General features: G+C 41.3%; 1 long non-coding RNA gene across 1 annotated transcript in view; it reads left to right on the forward strand.

Moving 5' to 3' along the window:
• The first annotated feature begins 6,878 nt into the window (after positions 1–6,878).
• LOC122227963 overlaps positions 6,879–19,786 on the forward strand; it is a 100,240-nt gene continuing 87,332 nt past the window's right edge. Inside the window, exon 1 of the long non-coding RNA XR_006206301.1 lies at positions 6,879–6,967. This is a non-coding gene — a long non-coding RNA (uncharacterized LOC122227963). The remainder of the gene's footprint in view (positions 6,968–19,786) is intronic.

The raw sequence follows: 19,786 nt of genomic DNA on the forward strand, positions 1-19,786 counted from the left end.
CATTGGCCCCCATACACCATTGGTCAGAAGTTACCCCCAGGGAGTATTGACCTCTCCAACGGGCCCTGAAATGGCTGAGTGGGTTCCAACCAGTGTCTCAGTCTCTGGTGGCAGGGAAATCCAAGACAGAAAGCAATGTAGCCTCTGAGGCAAGATGCTGTTAGTGGACGTACGGTGTTCAGAACAAGGGAGAAAGACAGGACCTCCGACATCCCTCACAAAGGACTATTAAAAGTAGTTCCGTGCTTTCCATGGCTGAAGGACAGGTGTCACAGTAAAGAGATAAATAACACCAAAATGAATTCTGAGCCTTATCATAAACTTGAGGGGAGTGAGGAGAGCAGAACCAACTCTACCTGGGGTATTGAGAAGGAGGCACAGAGAGGAGGATGGGGCGGGGAGCCACCATCCATGCCACATTTCACAGTAGCCGTCTGTTTTTGTTTCCTCCTATACATAGTTGTAACTTGGTGGGTATCTACAGAGACACAAGAATTAATGTTCTAATGATTTGTATTATGATGTGGTGCTAACATATGTGAAGTCAGTCCTGTCTTCAGACAGTTCACATTTCAGTTTTCTGAACAGACTGGATAGATTCCATCAAGCTTCTTCTTAGTTGCTAAGAACTTCATAAATTCCTCTTAGTAATTGACTTGCTTTCAGACAATAATTGTTAACTGATAAATAGGAGAATTGTCAGGTGTGGAATCAGTGGTGAGAGAAAGATAGTTTCTCTGTTGCACTTACCAAGAATCACCGATAAGACCTCTGATCCCATTAAGGATATAAACCCTTCAGATGGAGTTGATGACAGCCCCATGGGCTGCCTGAGTCCTCACCAGCTTGGCTGTTCTCAGTGCATGTTCAGCCAAAGGGGGATAAAATCAATGCAAGAATTTCATGGCCTCCAAGAAAATTACTGTTGAGAGATGACCCAGTTCTTTGATTGGTGTCACCAGAAGACAGGCCTCCTTGAGAAGTGAATGTAATGACATCCACCAGCTGCTTAAATTCTTTCTATTATATGCATTTGCTTTCAAATAGCTTTAGCATTTTAGCATAAACTACCACTTGCTTTCCTCCCAGATTTGGGCTCTGGGCATTTTTAAAGCAGCAGGCAGAGGCAGGCCTGGCAAAAGCAGCGAGCCACTCTACATCTCTCAGGATGGATGAAAGCATTTTTGCTTGGATCCCGGTGATCATTAAGGGCTAAGAAAGCCGCATGAGTGGATTAGTGATTCCAAACTGAATTCCTCCCTCCCCTTTATTGTGTTCTCATTCACAAGGATCGCAGTTACTGGTGTGAGCTGAAATCCTGGGACCCTGCCCACGATTTTGCCACCTTGACTTCCCTGGCCCATGTTAGCTCTTATATCAGTGTGCCCTGGCTTCACTCATTCTCGTATCTGCACTGGCTTCTGAAAACTCTTGAAAGGATCCTTTTTTGCCCCTAAGAAAGATCTAGATGCATGTGAAGAGAGAAAGTGGGTTATGGGAGTCAAAAAGCTAGAGCAGAAACTACAGCAACCCTTGCACATGAATGAAACCCAGGGGATTTTTTATCCATCTGCCCCCAGTGCAAAACCTGGAAGCCTTCTCCAATTCCCCCTCGGCTCTCGGCCACAATCTTTACTCATGCCAGGCTACAGGGAAGGATGGTGGGTAAAATGTTGAAGAGATAAAAATAACAATAACAGCAACAGCAATCTTTTAAATCCAACTCTTTACTTAAACTTATTATGTTTCAGGCACCTATTCTAAGCCCTTTTCACATAACTTCATTTAATCCCCGCAGTATCCCTGTGGGAACACTCAGGGACTGAGGCATGGAGAGGCGAGGTAATTTGCCTAAGATAATACAAATACATGCTTCCCCTTCCTAGTTACTACTCTCTTCCTTCGGGGTAACCGTAAAGGATCGAATAAGGAACCTATAGAAGGGGTTAATGTTAATTTCTGTTATTTCTTTGCCAAAGGAAAATGTAGGTACTGGGATGTGTTGGGGGTGAACATCTTACACTCCTTCCAAGGGAGAGGAATTAAGACCTTGAGCTTCTCTGGCCTGATCACATCCTTTTGGAACACATGAGGCCCTGAGCCATCTCCAGGGAGTTCCGTGCCCAGACGCGTCACACGAAATACTTTGGCATCCCAACCTGAATGCATGGCTGCATGAATACGATGAACAGTATCTTGAAGACACTCGTAAACAAGAAGCTTTCACCACACACCTTCTTCACAGCAGCCTACTTATGGACACATTCATCCATGTGTGCCCAGGTGTTACCAGCTGCTGCAGGCAGGCATACTTTCTCTTTTCTTTCTTTTTTTTTTTTTTTAAGTTAATTTATTTTGAGAGAGAGAGAGAGACAGGAGGGGTAGAGGGAAAGGGAGAGAGAGAGAAAGAGAGAATCCTAAGCAGGCTCTGCACTGTCAGCTCAGAGCCCAATGTGGGGCTCAAACCCACAAACTGTGAGATCATGACCCAAGCTGAAACCAAGAGTTGTACACTTAACTGACTGAGCCACCCAGGTGCCCCAGATAAGGTGTAATTTCTGACCAGCACTGGGATCTCATTCTAGCCCAAGCATTTTTGGCACAGAGCAAGTTTGTGGTTTCCAGCATGTTTTTGGCTCAGAGGAAAAACTTGGGAAATTTAGCTGTACTGGGACCTTATCTTCCAACATTCCCACCTGGAGATGTATTCTCCACTGGGGACCTGTGAGATGGGTGTCATTCCCATTTCCTTGAAGGAGTTCCTGGGCCTTTGTCATTCTTCATATGCACCCCAGGAGACCAGCGTGCAAATATGGGCAGAGATGAAAGATTTCCCACCACCCAGTCTGACTCTGACTGTGGGATTAGGTTGAGTTTGTCAAATGGCTTATTTGCTTATAGTAACCAACAGTTGCGTGTGACATGGTAGAGCATTGGGTGATCTCCCTAAGTGGTACCCAGACAGCTAGTCGCCTCTGTTTCCTTTGGGGAACTCCATGGAGGGAGTGACTGAGTTTGGTTGGCTCCCACTGGATGGTTGCCAGTGAGGAGTGGGCGACGGTGCCCGCCTGCTGAGCAGCAGCCTGAGAGGAAATGGTGAGAGTCCATGCTGTGTGTCTGACTGCCTCATGTGTGTGCTTCCTGCATTTGGGAAGAGGCAGCCCCACATCATAAAACCTCCCTGAAAGCCACTGAGGTACCTCTCTAAAAAATGTAATGGACTATACTGAAAGCCTAGCTTTGACTGATGTGAGGCTTGGGACTCTGCCCAGGTAAGAATCCATGCAGCAAGGAGACCAGAGAAGGCAGATGACCCAGAGTAGGGCCAAACTGTTTACCAGCAGATGTGTTTTTGAAAATCTTCCTTAACTGGTCATGGCAGCGGAAAATATCCTGCTGTTAAACGCATCTGCAATCCGCTGCTCTCCCAGTCCACCTACAAAAATTTTGACCTTTAAAGAAATGATGGAGAAGCTGGTGATTTTTTCTCTGGCATTGAAGCTCAGTCTATTTGAGGCTCCAAGGCAATTGCAGCCCTCTTTGCTCCCTATTTCGCATCACTTTTAAGTCTTGTCCTGGCCACTATGAACCCTTCAGCACTTCTCCCTGTGCAATCACTTGAGTCAAGATCTGTGATTTGCAGATGACATGTACATTTCTTGGCTGATGGTTACTGAAGCAGTTTGCAAACCTTAGGCGGTTAACGGGGGGTGGTGGTGGAAGAGCAGATTACAACTGGAAAACTGTAATGCTCCCCCCCCCCCAATTTCTATTTTCATGCAAATGGATAGCTGCTTTCTCATTATTTTGATTGAAGGGAAGGTAGCTCAGTATTCCTGTTGGCATGAATTACCATATTCATGTTTTTGATGACCAAACAATTGGTTGATATCTATTGTTTGTCACTCCTATGAGAGTACAGTACTTGAGAAACCCAGGTGGGGGGAAGATGTTATAAACATACTCTTTCCTCCCAAAAATGTCCAAACACAAAGACAAAATCTTAGGTTCCTCTCATTATAACAATCTGTTACAAGAATGCATCCAACGACATTCAGCTTTCTGAGCTTTAGACAATGATGGCTGCATTTTGGATCATCTTTCATTTGAATATCTATAATATATGTAAATTAGTGAATCTATGGGAGAAGTTATTTGGTGTCATCTATTGAAATATTCTCTCATTTAAAAAGGACTGTCTTAATGACAAACAAGCCTTATCTGATTTTTAAGCAGACATGATATGTGTATAAACATAATGTGATCTGAAACACACGTTAATGAGATTTCCATCAGAAGGATTACCGAGGTTCTGTGTTCAGACACCGAGAAAAGCCAAATGGGTGTATCAAGCCCCCATTTCTAATCTTCAAAAGCAAATTTATTGAAGTGTCTCAATTTTGCCACACACCCTAACATCTGCATATGGGCCCAGATTCCTAATCCTGTCACACTGTGAGGCTGCAGATTAAGAGAATGTATAAACAATGCTTCTGTCGCTACACATAAATATAGACTGCTAATTCAAGTGTGGGCTTTATAACAGAGACCCCTTCTCTTAAGCAGATTTTGCACTAAACATTGTTCACATCCTGAAAAAACAAACAAACCAGGGATAGCTTTTTATATTTTCTTCCTTTATCTAATTTAAAAGATGTTCTCCATAAATAGAAGTTATGTCAATGTTTCAATAACACACATGAAGCAAAGAAAGGAACACATAAAGAACACTCCACAATGTGTCAGACAGTGTGTTAAATGCTTAAAATACATTATTCCCGTTACTAAGAAATCAATAAAATAAGTATTCATTGAGATTTTACAACATTTCAGTGTTACATACTATAATTCTATTACTTCGACAGTTTCTGTGTATTGCCCCCTTTATCCCTTTACTATTATTTTAAACATATTAGATATGAGAATGTTTGTGAAGGAGTCCCTGAGACCTTTGTAAATCCCCAAAACCACAGAACTCCTACAAGGAAACAAGAAGAGAATAAAGTCATGGTATTTAGTTCAATGACACACACCTGTCTCCCGGTGCAGGCAGTTCAGATTCATGCCTCAGCAAAATTAAAAATTGCTACATGTTATGGGCTTCCAGGATCATTTAAGAACACTCAAAACCATGAATGTTAAATTCATAATTGCCAAGGGCTTATTGCATGACCCACGTCAGTATGGTACTCAATTGTTATTTTCAGTGACAATCAAAATAGCTTCCATTTATGTTTATTCATTTTTGAAAGACAGAGACAGAGCACAAGCAGGGGGTGGGGCAGAGAGAGAGAGGGGGACACAGAATCAGAAGTAGGCTCCAGGCTCTGAGCTGTCAGCACAGAGCCCGAGGCGGGGCTCGAACTCACGAACTGCGAGATTATGACCTGAGCTGAAGTCAGACACTCAACTGACTGAGCCACCCAGGAGCCCCAAAGTAGTTTCCATTTAAATTATCCACAAGCTTTTATAGGATTTCAAATTTATGACTACTCTGTATTTTGTTTTGCCTTTTGAGTTCCATTTGTTCACAAATATAAGTTCCAAAGTCAATATAAGTTGAAGCCTAGATGTTATGGTGACTCCTCAGAGAAATTAGAGAAAAATCATTAGAGACAACAACATTCACAAAGCATTGGGGAAAGGTTAAGATATGTCCCCTTGCAACTTTCCATAACAGGAAAAAAGTATAACTGTAGAAAATATGATTGTATTTTCAAAAGTATATAAATCAGCCATTTAAAGTGTAAGATTTAAGTCACAGTTCTATTGATTTTGTTATTGGATAAAAAAAATCACAAATTTTACATCAATATAGGGAATAAAAAGAAAGAAAACGGATCATTTTGTGCTGCCTCTACCATCAATGTCATGTCTACCTGGCTTGGGTCATGTTTATTTTCCTACAGGAACTTATATGTTCATGTCGATATTTCTTTAATTTAAACTTGGTCTGAATACCAATTTTTAAAATTCTAATTCAATTCTCTCTATGATTACATACTATTTTTGGTAACAGTGATAATTCAAACATATGTCAAAATAAAAGTATTTCTTTTGTTATCTTTGGAGATCAATCTCTTTGAGACCACCTCTTCAACAGTCTTGTTTTTATTTCCACCTCTGTATACTTCCCTTCTCCCTACCTCATCATCTTATCCTTCCGGTGGTTCTGAATTCTTGGGAGAGGCCTGAAAGCAGTCTAAATGATTCAGGGCTAGGAAAAATAACTCAACTACAGTTCTTCGGGACTCATGGGTCCTCACCAAAGTCTGATAGGTCACTTGCTACATCAGTGCTCAATATGTTTTATCCTCAAACTCAGTAAGATGCCCAGAGTGCAATGCAAACAAACAAACAAACAGACAAAAAACACATTTTCTGTTTATAGGGCCCAAAGTGAGGAAGCTCTCATACACTTGTCTTAGTTACTTTATCTGCTACTGTGACTGAGACAGGGCTGCTCTGCCCTCTATGTTTGGTTGGATCGTGGGTTGAGATGATCTAGAATGGTAGGATTGAGGGTAGAATTGTTTAAAAGAGTAGAGATGTCTTCTGGAACAGAAACACCAACATCACCCCTGAACACAGATCTGATCCTGGCAAGATTCTCTTGAGTAGAAGTTAACCAATATGGCAATTTACTTGTTATCCATAAGAGTTAATGTAAGCTGCTTCCAGCGTTATTTAAGCGTTCAACCAAGTGCCCTGGGCTTTCAGGAATTGGAGAGTTCTCTTTTTCTGTTCTCATGTTACATCATGTGCTATAAAAGTCAGAGTTCAAGCTGATCACTTTTACATGAATGAGTTCATGTGCCTAATTCCTAAATCACACACATCTTTTTTTTTTTTTTTTTTTTTGGCCCAAGAAGATAAACAGAAGCTCAGAGAAATAAAGAGGCTAACCCTGAGCAAAGGAATTGAAAGACTACAAGTCCCAGGTACCCTGGTTTCCCAGGCCAGAGAAGTAAGTACAGTCTTAGAGACAGAATATCTTCAACCTTGAGAAAAATAACCATAGAATAAAAACATGTGATGCCTTTCTCTATATAAATCCATGTGATAGTCATTTATTAAAAGAATGCATTTCACAAAAAAATTCCATCAAATCTATAAGAAGGATTTTCATAGGCAAGGAAAACTAACTAAATTACTACCTGGTTATATCTTTGATTATCTTCCTAAGTTCTTTTGAATATCAAGCTTGTGAGCACAGACTCATTTGCATGACTAGCTTAACTAATTTATCTGATTTTAAGGTCTACATCTACAGAAATTTACATCAGAAGTGTTTCTGTTTTCAAATTCCATTTTCCTCTGGAAATAACAAATCACAGAAGAGTTTATACAAGTTAAATAAATGTAACCAAATAGACTCATACTTCCTGAAACTGTGAAAGATCTGGTGATACTGAGGAAGCAATTATAATCTTAATTGGCATCAAATGATAGAAAATTAGTTTCATGGTAAATATTCGCTTTCTTTGTTCTCAAATCTATTATTTGCATTAGAAACGTGACATTTAGCCTTGCAGAAGGAACCCAATTTCATTTATTTTTCTCAAGGTCTTTAATTGAGGATTAAGGACCAATCTTTTGTGAAGATTGCAGAAGGAGAATTTTGCTGTTTTATTCAGATAACACCAAAACAAATGCCAAGCATCACCTATCTTTAATGTTAAAGTCCCTTGAATAAATAAAAATTAGTCTCAGTTGTTCAAGTGCCTTTTGAATGAGATCCCAAAAAATAAACAAAAAACAGGTTTGGTGAGAAATTTGGTACAGTCTGTTAAAGGGAGTGTTTGGACATCAGTTGCATAATGAACACCTAAAACTTAGTTTCTTGAAATCACCATTTAGTATTCATGACTTCCCATAGTTCTGTGAATTGATTAGACTTGGCTCTGTGGTTTTCACTTGGAATTTCTCACGTGTTTGCAGCTGGAGCTGGATCATCTGAAGAACTGACCAAGTAGGATGTTTAAGATGGATTCTTCTCTCTCATGTGTCAGTTGGGATGGATGGAGCAGCTGGGGGCTGGCTGGGCATCTCTCTCTCCACGTGGCTACCTTAGATTTCTTCATAGCCTGGAGGTTTCAGGGCATTTAGATTCTTACTTTCCTGGAAGCTGGCTTCGCTTAGAGCCAGCTTCTGATGTATCTCACCTGTCAAAATAGGGTGGAGGAACAAGCTTCGACTCTAGATGGGAGGAATTGTAGGTGGTCATTTTGAAGACAAACTATCACAAAGAAAGTACACAATATTTATACTTAATGTGTTTATCAGTTATTTTGGAGGACAGTTCCACTTAGTTTCTCCATATAGAACATGTGGCTCCAGAAACATCTAGATCTATTAGTCAAGGCCAAGTGTTGGGGGAAGATTATATAATAGAGGGCATGGCATTTCCATTCCTCTCTTCATGAGGAGAGAATAAGGAAAGAAAGTTTCCAGCATTTCCCCACAGACTCACCCAGTCCTCCCCTTGGGAAGAGGAGAGACTGACCTGAGGAGAGTGTTTGGAAGAAGTAGCTGAGTTGGTGAAACTGAGCTTCTGTTAGTTTTCCTTTTTTTCTTTTTTTAATTGTTTTTAATCTTTATTTTTGAGAGAGAGACAGAGTGAAAGTGGGGGAGGGGCAGAGAGAGAGGGAAACACAGAATCTGAAGCAGGCTCCAGGCTCTGAGCTGTCAGCACAGAGCCTGATGTGGGGCTCGAACTCAAGAACTGCAAGATCATGACCTGGGCCGAAGTCGGACACTTAACTGACTGAGCCACCCAGGCGCCCCTCCCTTTTTTCTTTTTTAAATTTTTTCTAGTTTATTTTTGAGAGAGCAAGAGAGCACATGCTAGCTCTCGCACGAGCCCAGTGTAGGACTTGAACTTACCAGCTGTAAGATCATGACCTGAGCCAAAATTAAGAGTTGGATGCTTAACTGACTGAGCTACTCAGGCACCCTCTCTGTTAACTTTTCTTTTCATTTCCATCTTTGAAGGGGTCTGCAGTGCTGCTTGGCCAAGGACTGTAGGGCAAGTCTGCCTTATTCATGGTTGCAGGGATGGGAAGTCCATTCGGCCCCCACATCTATGACTGGCTAATTCTGATAGCTAATTTCTTCACTGGTTCACATCTTAGGGGTTATTTGTAGCTCCCTAGCTCTAAGAAAAAAATCCCCAAACACTCGTTCTTTTTTTTTTTTTTTTTTAACATTTATTTATTATTGAGAGACAAGGACAGACAGAGCATGAGCATGGGAGGGGCAGAGAGAGGGGGAGACACAGAATCTGAAGCAGGTTCCAGGCTCTGAGCTGTCAGCACAGAGCCCGATGTGGGGCTCGAACTCATAAACCACGAGATCATGACCTGAGCCAAAGTTGGACACTTTACTGACTGAGCCACCCAGGTGCCCCAACACTCGTTCTTTCTTACAACAATTTTTGAAAATCTTGGTTGAAGAACACTCTTTTTTCTCCTGCTTTCACTTATTGGGTGTTTATTTTATGTCAGGCACTATTCAGTGTTTTACATTTCTCAGCTGGTTTAATCTGTGTAATAGACATTGTTTTCCCACTTTTCAGTTTAGAAATATGAGATCCATGTCACATAGAGGCCATGTGGCAACATCAGGTTTTGGGCACAGGTGGTTGACTTTTAAAATCCGAGCTCTTAACCACTATGCCACTGTCCATCATAAACCAGCTCCATACATGCTTTATTTAACTCATGTATTTTTTGACCAATGACACTTTCATGTGATTTCTTTGTTTCAGAAAGTTTTTCATATCAAATAATAATGGTAATAATAATTAATACACATCCAGCACTTACTATGTCAGGCAACTGCTCTACAGCTTTCCAAGGATGAACTCATTTAATCATGACAATAATCCTGTGAGTTAGGTTCTACTGTTCTTACATTTTCACAAGCAAGGAGACTAGGCAGAGCAGGTCCAAGGTCATGCTGTAGGATGCTGGGTAGAATGGTTTCTGGGATATTGAGAAAGTTCTTCTGTACCCTAATTCTTTGTTGATGGCTAATAATTCTTCATTGGAAAACATGATGTCTACACACTAAGAGGTAGGGCATGGACCTAACACCTTGTTACAGGTATCAGGAATGCAGTCTTAGGAGTAGGTTCAGATGGGGTGATCAGCAAGGTATTCTGGGGGAGTAGATTAACTGAGAAAGGGGAGGGGAGACAGCAAGATGTAAACGAGGAGACACTGATTTTCTTCTACTCCAGATCTTTCCCAGGAAGGCCCTTTTTCTCTTACATTCTTACCCACTAACTCATTCTTTCCCTCAAGTTCTAGAAAGCAGGAACTATTGAGAAAGTAGCCTATCTGAAAGTATATTTCCTGCTGTTTATCTGCTTCAAGAACTGGCTGAAGTTTACTTTTTGGTACTCTAGAGACCTAGCTTCTTCTTGCCTTCTTCCAATGTGGTCTATTTAATCTCCTGTCGTGTGGGAAATTATGTTCAAAATCTCCGTGATCCTCTGTCCATAGTAAGTTATGCATGTAGTGACAAGTACATGCCACAAGGTCTTGAGATTATATCTGCAATGTGTTGCTGCCGACTGTTGATCAAGATAGGCTGGAAGAAAAACATTATTTTCAGGTGTGAAAAACCGTCACCTTTATCAAATAATTTTTCTTGCATTTTTCCCAAGACGTTGTAGCCTATTTAAACTTGGGAGGTTAAGTTTGTAGCATTCATTATGACTGAAAATTTAGTTCACACAATCATGATGCTCTCTTTATTAGGTGTTACTGTTAAACAATATTAAAATAAACACAATGTGGCTGGCCTTTTGTAAGCTACATGGCATGTTTACTTCTTTGCCTGGTTTCTTAATTGCATTTATTCATCTTTCTGACTACCAGTGCCAAGGCCACCCACAATATTTGCTATTTGAGGGTATGTGGTTTACATTTTATGTTGCCCAATGACAACCCTTGATGGGCGCATCTTATCTGAGTGGTTTGTAGTGTGTTGTGGCTTGAATTCTTGGCTGGCAGTTTGCCACAATCCCAGCTCTTGCCTCTGCATTCTACCCTTGTAAATGGAGAATGACGGCTCTTTAAAAAACTCACTTAATTAACAATCCCATGATGGTGGAGGAGCAAGACCATGGAAATACCAAAACACACCTCTCAGCGTTTGTATAAATCACATGGAGGATAATGAAAATGCTTGAAAGCAACATATTCACAACAAAGAAGCCAACCGTGCAATTAAAGACCTATGCCTGGCCATTTACAAACAATGAAAAAGGTAACTTTCCTCATCCATCTTATTTAAAAAAATTGGAGCAGACTGTGTCATCCAGACCCAGTTTCAGGAGAAATGTCAAACATCAATAGAGGCATACTTGGTATCTTTAAGATTTTTTTTGCTAAAATAGAAAAGTCATATTGAGGACAAATTTGAATGCAGGAAAACCACACGTAATCCCACTGCCCTAACACCCAGTTTTTGAACATTTATAATCTTTGTCCCTACATAGATCTGTGTTTTCTTTCACAGTTACAGTCACAGAATATATTCCTTTAACTAAGCTTTTATCCTTTAACATTGTAGGGGACACATTGTTCCATGTTTCTACTTAGCCATCTGTCTCAAAATTTGTTTCATCAATTTCATATTATTGTTTCCACAGGAAGAAACATGTATATGTACCACACAAATTTTTTTTTTTTTTTACTATTCAATATTTCCATAAGAATGAATTCCCAGAGATGAGGTTGTTGGTTCAAAAAGGTAGGGACATTTTAGTTGTCCTTAATCACTTGCTCTATTGCTTTCCAAAGAGGTTTTAGGAATTATACTTGCCTCCCCAAAAGTTTGAGAGTAGTAATCTAATTTCATCCTAACAGTGGGTGCTACCGTTGTTATTCTGTTTTCCATTGTAATGGAAACCTTTAAAGATTGAAACCAAACTAGGTTGTCTTTTAGGACTACTGAAACTGCTGCTGAATCAACACCTTGATATCTTTGTTCTTGGGAGGAAATGAGCTAAGGATGAAGAACCAACAAAAAAGACCGCTAGACAATTTGTGCTCACTGGATGCACTGGGTAAGAGACTCTTCGGAGTGGCTCATGGAATTTTCTGGCAAGGGGCAAACATACAAGTGCTACTTCAGGCCTCAGGCTGGGAAGACAGGTACAGCCTTGTCAGTGTCAAGGAAGAACATGGGTAGCAGGAGACCTAAGAGTGAATGAAAATTGAATTATCTTTACTTCTCGGACTTGTCTATTGAGAAACAGCAGCGCTAGCAACCATTTACTACCAACAAGAGGCAGTTCCAAGAGAAGAATATAAAATATGCTCTGCTCAACCCCACGAAACTCAGAGTGTCTCACAATGGCCAATTTATTATTTTTACCCTGTCCAGTGACATGGAAGGATGCATCGGGGAGCTGCTAGCCTCTGCGATGAATAACTTAAGTCAGGCTGCAGCATGTGAAATAATTCAGCTGACCAGGATTTACAACACTAGCTGGGTTTTTTTTGCTTTCTTTGGGGTTCATGAAGCATGGTGTTGTGAGATACCACAGGAGTCCTGTGATGAAGTTACATATCTATTTCTCTTCCTTATTTTTATTTTTTGGTATTTTCATATTATTTTATTGCCTAGTTCAGATGTCTTTCTAAGCAGGGTCCAGTTTCCTAGGGGACTCGTCTCTTCTGACTCTGAAAATTAGAACCTCAGGCAGATCAGACTCCTAAATACTCTGTTTTTATACTCCCTTCTTCACCTATCCAGTCCCAGATGGTTTTGACTGCCTGATGCCGTGTGGATTGTATTGAGCTGCAATTTATTTTACTCAATTATTTATGTGCACTTGCCCAAATAAGAGGGGTAGCAATGCAACACATGCTTACAACTCAGCCCATCTCATTCCCCAGGTCATATGTCGGTTTGCAGGATGGCTGGCTAGATTTGCAAAGGTCGACAGGGGTGGGTGGGTGGGGGGGTCCATCCACTGGCATTGGAAAACACAACTTTCAGGAACTACCTCTGGCAAGACTCCTCTCTTTCTGGGCACAATTCCATGGCGCTAAGGGGAGTCTGAGTCTGTGTGCTTCAGGTGACTTCAGAGGACCAGGACTGGGCAATCACCTATTCCCATCTTTGACGTTGCATAAATGTTAGAGTTCGAAGGAACCTCAGAAGTTCATTTGGTCAAATTCGCACTTTCTTATTCTCACTTTGCCGAGAGCCAGTTGCAATGTCCCTTTCTTTGTGTCGTCATTTGGAAAACGTTAAAAGCCATCCTTTCCTAAATTACTCTATGGTCCTTCCAATTCCTGTTTTAACTGGGAAATTTTAATGAGATCCTTCAAGCAATTAAAACTGAGCAAAAACACTCATTGAAGTGGAATTTGGAGGGTAGCTATGGTTTCTATTGACAAACCCCCTTTTGACTCCTTAACATCGCTGAACCAAGTCTGTGTCTTCAGAGGTTACTGTTGGACCACAGGTTAAATATTTTAATATTCACTGATTGGGGGAAAGTACCATGAGCAACTAATGCAAAAGCCTTGAATGCTGAGGGCATTAGTGGCTCCATAAAATGTAAATGCATTCTTAATTATCTCAAGTCACTGCACGCCCAAGTAGTTCTTTTACAAGAAAAACACAGCTTACTGATAATGAGCACAAAAATTACTAAGAGATGGGTGCGGTAAATCTCTTTAACCTCTTTTGTTTTTTATTTCCTTATCCACCCCAAAATTTTTTTTAATTTTTTTAATGTTTATTTATTTTTTTGAGAGAAAGAGACAGAGTGTGAGTGGAGAAGGGGCAGAGAGAGAGGGAGACATAGAATCAGAAGCAGGCTCCAGGCTCTGAGCTGGCAGCACAGAGCCCAATGCAGGGCTTGAACTCACGAACCACGAGATCGTGACCTGAGTCGAGGTGGGATGCTTAACTGACTGAGCTACCCAGGCGCCCCTCCTGGGTAGCTCCAAAATTTTGATGTGACTTTGCTAGTATGTGTGGTTCCCTTTCTAGATTCTACAGATTAATGTAGAAGAACCTCACAAGAGACTTGGCCGAGGCATGGGGGTGGCATTTCTGCAGTTTCTAAGTTGGGGGCTAGCTCTTAAGATTATTATTATTCATCATGACTCACTTTATTGGCTCCCTGAAGCTTACGGTGTCTTGAGAAACCCAACTTATATGCAGTAGTTGCAGAGTGATTTTATTTTCATATGTACACTTTACCTGTTACCTCACTGTATGGCCATGGCATCCCCCTGAGGCAGGTATTTGATTGCCATTTTTCAGTGGAAAAACAGAAGCACAGCAGGACAGATGACTTCTCTGTGGCCATTCAGTGGGTTTTCCAGCTTTCGGCCCTATGCCCTCTCTCTCACAAGGCCACCCTGATTTCTTTAAGCCTAGTAATGGAAGTGATTTGAAAGCTGCATTCTCAATAATTGGAAAGCGGTTCACCAGAGGTGTTTCTTCACCACACTCCTTCTTCAATGTCACCTGACACCAGAGACCTCATTATGAGAAAACACAGAACGTGGGTTTGACTAGTCCACTGACAACTTCCGGCCACATATCAGAAAATTACCCAAGTCGATCCTTCTGAGAACGAGCACGTTTGGTGGCAGCTGGGGCCTTAACGGAGATGTGTCCTGCTGAGCCCTAGCAGCTGTGATGGCAGCAGAAGGGAGCAATAGGCACCTACCTGCTTCTCAGCCATCTCCAGCAGGGCTGTCTCCTGCCTGTCCCAACACAGGGTTTTGTGCAACCTCACACCCCCAGACTTTGCCTGGGTGTCAGAGCAAAATTAGGGAGGCTCTGAAATCTGAGGCAGTCCTTCTATGACTGAGACCTGGAAAGGGGATCTGGAACAGGAATATTTTGTGTAGAGCCCCTCTGCAGCCCTGCCTTCTCCCTCACAGCACGTTGTGTGGGGCTTTTATCATTTGCCCTCTGTCCTGTCTCCACCTACCTGTGCTCCCTCCCACTTTCCCCTGAGTGACAGATCAGTTCACACCTGGGCTGGCTTCCTGGGCTTGAGACAAGTGCAGTCACAGAGGGCCCTGAGCACAGAAAGGTCATGCAAGACTGTCGCATCTTGCGATTCGTAATATCTTTCGAACAAGGAACCTCACACCGATTTTCCACTGGGTCCCACAAATTAGGTAGCCTGTCCTGCCAACACCATTGGGTTTCCTGGCATGCTGGGTAGGAGAGCTGGGAGGAATGTTGGGGGCTGTTATCTGGTTTGATCCTCGCAGTTTACAAAGAAGGACACAGTGGTCACTAAGGTGACTGACCTGAGGTTATCCAGAAAGTTAGAGGTGGTCTGCAGCTGGGGCCAGCTCTCCTCACCGCTAGCTGGGCATTTTTTCTGCTGTACTGCCATCTTAAAATGAACTCCTGAGCATAGGAACAAGGTCAGTCTCTGGCCTGGCAGCTGTGGTATCTCTCTCAGACATCTTTTTCTTCCTTTGCTTTGGCCATAGAAACAGGAAGGGAGAGTGATATCAACCTTTTGCCCTACACGTGCTCCAGTATTGCCTACGTAAAGCACCTCTCAAAAGCTTGGTGAAAACAACAGATAGTGGAGAACTTTGGTTTAAGCCAAGTGTTTCAACCACGGCATCAAAACAGAATTTTGTAGGGGTGCCTGGGTGGCTCACTTGGTTAAGCATCTGACTTTGGCTCAGGTCATGATCTCGCAGTTCGTGAGCTCGAGCCCCATGTTGGGCCTGCTTCGGATTCTGTGTCTCCATTTCTCTCTGCTCCTCCCCACCTCGTGCTCTGTGTCTGTCTCTCAAAAAATGAATAAACACTAAAAAGAATTTTATTTTTTATTTATTTTTTTTTTTAATTTTTTTTTTTCAACGTTTTTTATTTATTTTTGGGACAGAGAGAGACAGAGCATGAACGGGGGAGGGTCAGAGAGAGAGGGAGGCACAGAATCAGAAGCAGGCTCCAGGCTCTGAGCCATCAGCCCAGAGCCCGACGCGGGGCTCGAACTCACGGACCGCGAGATCGCGACCTGGCTGAAGTCGGACGCTTAACCGACTGCGCCACCCAGGCGCCCCAAAAAGAATTTTAAAAAATGAAAACAAAACGAAATTTTGTCGCAAAGGAAAGGAATGTCACAGATAGTCTGTTATTACTAACAAATTATTGCTCGTGAATGATTTATACTCCTACTCATACAACTATGTACTTGAGTGTGACTGACCTTCTGAGACTATCCTCACTCACTGGGATTAATTAGGATGTGCTTTCTGGTGTGGGAACTGTGCGTAATTCTGAGTATACCCTTGGGAGGCTGTCCCATGTAAAGTGTCACCTGCATGTGAAGGCAAGTGGTTGAGACCTGAAGCTATATTAGGCATGTGCTCCTCCAGATTCTTCCAGATTGATTCTAAGCCAGAGCTTAAAAAAAAAAAAAAAAAAGCCACCTGTTTGTATGACATCACTCTAACCCCTTAGGTTGAACTATCTGCACAGAATTAGAATTTTACAGTGTGTCCAGATTCCTTGCTGAGTGTTGATTCAAGACACCTACAGCACCAGGAGAGCATCTTTGCACTTCAGGTAGCATTGCTGGCAAAGACCTTGTACATATGTCATTCAAGATCCTTGTGGCAAATTTCTCCCCAAGTTGAGGCACATGGGAAAGTCTGTTTCTCCTGGTGATATGGTGGGCACCAGGGACTCTCTAACCCTTTGCATTTCCTTCCTTGATTGGCTGCTAGCAGGCAGGATGCTCAGAACTAGGTTTTCTTTTTTTCAACTGCTCACTCCTTTATTTATATTTTGACAAATGTTCCCCTTTACTTCTCTGCTTTACCTTTTAATAAATTTAAAAGATAAACAAATGTGCAAAGAAGAATATAAGCACAATATCCTCAATTCTCACAATTAACATCTGTTAGTATTTTATGGTCTTTATTTTTGGTCATCATTTTTAAAGAAACAAAGCATCACCACTTAGCTAATCCCTTCCTCTTCCCAACCAGGCCCACTCTCCTTCAGTGTCCCCAGGGCCAATCACTACGATGAATTTGTGGAGTATTTTGGAGTTCATTGTCTGTACTTTTGCACACAAGTGTGTGCATTTATAAAGTATTTTTGTGTGGTTTAAACTTTTATATAACTAAGATGTTATACGTACAGTTATGCTTTTTTGCATGTTTTTTGAAACCTCACATTGATGCATATTGATCTAGTTCATTCCTTTCAGATGCTATACAGTAATCCTTCATATGAATTTGCCTTATTTTATTTTTCTCAATAAGAAACATTTAGGTTATTTCTGATTTTATTCCCAAACAGTGGTCCTATGAACATATTTTTACATGTCCTTTTTTACATACATGTAAGGATTTCTCCAGGGTGTAAACATGTTCCTTTATAAACATATGTAAGAATTTCTCTAGAGTGTAGAGCATCCAGCAAAATAGCTGGCAAAGGAGTTTCTGAGTTGCTCGATCTCTTTACTACATGTGTCTTCTATTCTATGTTAATAGATTTTTCCTCTCTACTATCTCTGAATTTATTATAAGCCACTTCACATGCTTTTGAGAATTAAGTTGGTGAAAATGAAAAGACTAGGTAGGTCATTAAGGCTTTTAAAGATTTGTGAAATATACATAAGATGACGGCTTAAAACGAGTGTCCATCACTGTCTACTTTTCTGCAGGGTCAATGTGCAGGTGCTTGGGAAAGAGAAAATGCTTTATTCTTGGCTAAAGCTTATAATTTAGAAGGAAGTCCAAAAGAAAAAAAACCAAAATCATAGTCAAACCAGGAAATTTCATCTTTAAAATTTGAGAAGGTATAGCAAAGGAATAGTCAGGAGGGACAAGTTACCAAGAGTTCCATGGAAGTCACTCTTTTTCTTCACATTCTTTTGTCCTAATTTTCTTAAACATCCTGGAAAGGCTGTGAACTGTCAATGGGATCCCCTTTTATCACTGATGTTGGAAACCTTGGTTTACAGCCAGTTGGTCAGAAGTACAGATGACAACCTGGGACTTGCAGCTGGCATCTGAAGTGGGGCAATCTTGTGGGGCTGAGCCCCTAAGCTATAGGATCTGACTGTAACTCCAGGTTGATAGTGTCAGAATTAAATTAAATTGGGAGACACTTAGCCTATGTTAGACAATTGCTGTGCATGGGGAAAAACCACTTAGAGTACAAAAAGTATTCAGGGTAACAGGCGTGTCTTCTCTTCCAACTCCCTAAAAGGCTGTGGGCAAATGGTGACATGTGTCCTCTTCTACTTCTTGTTTTGGAAGCATTAGTTAGCATTGCTAATGTGGTTCTATGGCATCTTAGCACTGGGCGTGAAAGAAGTCATCTCTGAGCTGCGACATTGTTTATAGGAGAAAAAATACTGAGCTTGGAGTCCCATAAACACAGTTAGGTTTGAGTTCTAGCTCTATCACAGCCTAGAGTATGACCTTAAGTTCTTTGAGCTTCAGTTTCTCATTGGTGAAATAGAAGCAATATTATTTGCTACGTTATTATCAACCTTCAGAGTTGATGATGTTCAGATTCCTGCTGGCAGAAGTCTTACACATGAGGCACAATGTATTGTCAATATTACATATGCAGATTCCACAAGGTCAATAATTCTGTAATCTATATCCTGAGTCTGCCTTGAGGGATGTGTACAATCTTGGGATAAATTCTTAGTCACTCTCTTTTTAGAGATTAAAACTTACACCTGTGTAGTGGTCAGCCCACTTACAAGGGTGTATTGTTTGAAAATTCATCATTCCTTTATTCAACAACTATTTATTGAACACGTACACAGTTATAGTGCCAGGGGTGGTCTGTCCATTTTCTCCCTATGCAGTTGGGGAGACAATGGTGGCATTGACATGACTGCATTTGAAAGGAGGAGCTGATTTTAGGCATGAAGATGAACAGTATTATTTTGGGTTTATTAACTCTGATATAGCATCATGGTAAATAAAACATTCCATATCCAAACCACAGTTCCCAAAAAGAGTACCAAGGTTGAATAAAAATTGAGTGCAACAGTACAGAAAGGTCTGAGGCTAAAGTATGGAGTCAAATGGGGTGCAGAGAACTGGAGAGAATAGAGTGAAGAGCAAACACTCCCAGGATGGAATTGAATCAGCAGCACAGGATGGGTTTGACATGTGTTAGGAGCACAGACCTGGGAAAGTTTAAAGAGTCCAACTGGAGAGACAGGTTTAGTAGCAATTTTTATATGAGTCTTGATTTGGGGAAAGAAGATATGTGGGGGACAGGTATGTCCTACTGTGGAGAAGACAGTTTTAGCTTTTACAATTTGGTGAAGATAGCCTAGCAAATTCCCTAGTTTGAGAGAGTCACAAAAAACAGGCAGTGTAGTTGGGGCAAACAGCTGCAGTGACACCAGAGGTCAGCTCTGTGACTCCAGCAGCAGACTGTTCTTAAATCAGAGAGCCAAAACTGCATGAGATGCTCCTGTAGTAGTAACATCATCAATGCTATCACCACCATGTTTCCTTGAACCTTCAAAACCATTATAGGAAGCCCAAGACATGGATTAGTCTAGCTAATTTTCCTTAGATGCAAGGTCTCATAAGGGGAAGATAGAGTGATGTCCAAAATAAGGATACAGAAGCTACACTGGAAGTTTCTCTCATCAAGTTAGAAAGTCTAAAAGAAGCAAGACAGCTTTCCTAAAGGCTTTGAAGCTTCAAGTACTTCTCAGAATTCCTACCGCCATGTTAATGCTATTACCCAATTTCTTTTTCCTGAACATAGCTGAGTTTCT

The sequence above is a fragment of the Panthera leo genome, chromosome C1 (assembly GCF_018350215.1).
Source record: "Panthera leo isolate Ple1 chromosome C1, P.leo_Ple1_pat1.1, whole genome shotgun sequence".
NCBI lineage: Eukaryota > Metazoa > Chordata > Mammalia > Carnivora > Felidae > Panthera > Panthera leo.